The sequence below is a fragment of the Styela clava genome, chromosome 5, assembly GCF_964204865.1.
Source record: "Styela clava chromosome 5, kaStyClav1.hap1.2, whole genome shotgun sequence".
Taxonomy (NCBI): Eukaryota; Metazoa; Chordata; class Ascidiacea; order Stolidobranchia; family Styelidae; genus Styela; species Styela clava.
The window spans coordinates 22522113-22524612 of NC_135254.1; the positions used below are offsets into that span (position 1 = coordinate 22522113).

At 53.1% G+C, this 2500-nt stretch overlaps 1 non-coding gene across 1 annotated transcript in view; it reads left to right on the forward strand.

The window, feature by feature from the left end:
* The first annotated feature begins 956 nt into the window (after window positions 1–956).
* LOC144423625 (small subunit ribosomal RNA) overlaps window positions 957–2500 on the forward strand; it is a 1810-nt gene continuing 266 nt past the window's right edge. The window contains exon 1 of the ribosomal RNA XR_013476090.1: window positions 957–2500. This exon is cut by the window's right edge and continues 266 nt beyond it. This is a non-coding gene — a ribosomal RNA (small subunit ribosomal RNA).

A 2500-nucleotide genomic window follows, 5' to 3' on the forward strand; every position in this document is an offset into this window, starting at 1 on the left:
GAAAAAAGTTAAAGTACAAACGTGCAAGCATACTAACCTAACCCTAGGTAAGGCATGTCAGAGCGAAAGACAGTAATTTCGAATGAGCCAAGAAAGAGCGGTGCGGGGCCGGTCGGAGCGCACCCTTTTCTCGGTGGCTGGCGGGCGAGAGAGTGCTGCGTCGCCGGCATCGGCGTCGAAAGAAGCCGAGCCAAAAAAAGTTAAAGTACAAACGTGCAAGCATACTAACCTAACCCTAGGTAAGGCATGTCAGAGCGAAAGACAGTAAACTCGAATGAGCCATGAAAGAGCGGTGCGGGGCCGGTCGGAGCGCACCCTTTTCTCGGTGGCTGGCGGGCGAGAGAGTGCTGCGTCGCCGGCATCGGCGTCGAAAGAAGCCGAGCCGAAAAAAGTTATAGTACAAACGTGCAAGCATACTAACCTAACCCTAGGTAAGGCATGTCAGAGCGAAAGACAGTAATTTCGAATGAGCCAAGAAAGAGCGGTGCGGGGCCGGTCGGAGCGCACCCTTTTCTCGGTGGCTGGCGGGCGAGAGAGTGCTGCGTCGCCGGCATCGGCGTCGAAAGAAGCCGAGCCGAAAAAAGTTAAAGTACAAACGCGATGCTAATGAGCGAGCCGTTGTCTCGACTAATATGTAGGGGGCGTTCGATCGAGCGTCTGGCTTGAGCGCTTGTCGGCCTAGCAGAACGGTCGCATTGTTATGCCCGGGTTTTAGGCACCGCTGCAGGCGGCCGGCAGAGCTCTTGTTTGTGCGAAACTGAATGGATCGAGCCCGAGAGAGGGCGAGCAAAGAAAAAACGCAAATCGCTCCGCCTGGCACTGCCGGCGAGAGCGTGGACGTCGCGGCCAGCGACTGTCGAAGCTGAGTACGGCCGCAGGCGATCGCCTCGGTCTTAAACGAATGCGAGGAGCACGCGCCGGGCGGACCAGCAAGGGCCGAGCGCAGCTGTCGCAGCTATCTGGTTGATCCTGCCAGTAGTGATATGCTTGTCTCAAAGATTAAGCCATGCAGGTGCAAGTACGAGTTCTCGTAAAGCGAAACTGCGAATGGCTCATTAAATCAGTCTTGGTTTATTTGGTCTCGTAAGCGAAGTGGATAACTGTGGTAATTCTAGAGCTAATACATGCATTAAGCGCCGACTTCGGGAGGCGCGCTTTTATCAGATCAAAACCGACCGGGTTCGTCCTGTGACGTTTGATGACTCTGGATAACCACGCGGATCGTACGGTCTCTGCACCGACGACGTATCATTCAAGTGTCTGCCCTATCAACTGTCGAAGGTACGCTACGTGCCTACCTTTGTGATAACGGGTAACGGGGAATCAGGGTTCGATTCCGGAGAGGGAGCCTGAGAAACGGCTACCACATCCAAGGAAGGCAGCAGGCGCGCAAATTACCCATTCCCGACACGGGGAGGTAGTGACGAAAAATAACAATACAGGACTCTAACGAGGCCCTGTAATTGGAATGAGTACATCCTAAAACTCTTAACGAGTATCCATTGGAGGGCAAGTCTGGTGCCAGCAGCCGCGGTAATTCCAGCTCCAACAGTGTATGCTAAAGTTGTTGCGGTTGAAAAGCTCGTAGTTGGATTTTGGGCGAGCGCCGCCGGTCCGTCGCAAGGCGTGTCACTGGTTGCGTTCGACTCACCTTCGGTTCTCCGTCGGTGCTCTTGACTGAGTGTCGGCGGTGGCCGATAAGTTTACTTTGAAAAAATTAGAGTGTTCAAAGCAGGCTGTTCGCCTGCATAGTGTTGCATGGAATAATGGAATAGGACCTCGGTTCTATTTTGTTGGTTTTCGGAGCACGAGGTAATAATTAAGAGGGACAGACGGGGGCGTCCGTACTCTGCCGTTAGAGGTGAAATTCTTGGATCGGCGGAAGACGAACTACAGCGAAAGCATTCGCCAAGAATGTTTTTTTTAATCAAGAGCGAAAGTCAGAGGTTCGAAGACGATCAGATACCGTCCTAGTTCTGACTATAAACGATGCCAACTAGCGATCGGGAGGCGTTACCATGACGACCTTTCCGGCAGCTTCCGGGAAACCAAAGTCTTTGGGTTCCGGGGGAAGTATGGTTGCAAAGCTGAAACTTAAAGGAATTGACGGAAGGGCACCACCAGGAGTGGAGCCTGCGGCTTAATTTGACTCAACACGGGGAAACTCACCCGGCCCGGACACAGGTAGGATTGACAGATTGAGAGCTCTTTCTTGATTCTGTGGGTGGTGGTGCATGGCCGTTCTTAGTTGGTGGAGCGATTTGTCTGGTTAATTCCGATAACGAACGAGACTCTGGCATGCTAAATAGTTACGCGACCTTCTCGGTCGGCGTCTAACTTCTTAGAGGGACTAGTGGCGTTTAGCCACACGAGATTGAGCAATAACAGGTCTGTGATGCCCTTAGATGTCCGGGGCCGCACGCGCGCTACACTGAGTGAAGCAGCGAGTGTCTAACCTAGGCCGAAAGGTCCGGGTAACCCGTTGAACCTCATTCGTGAT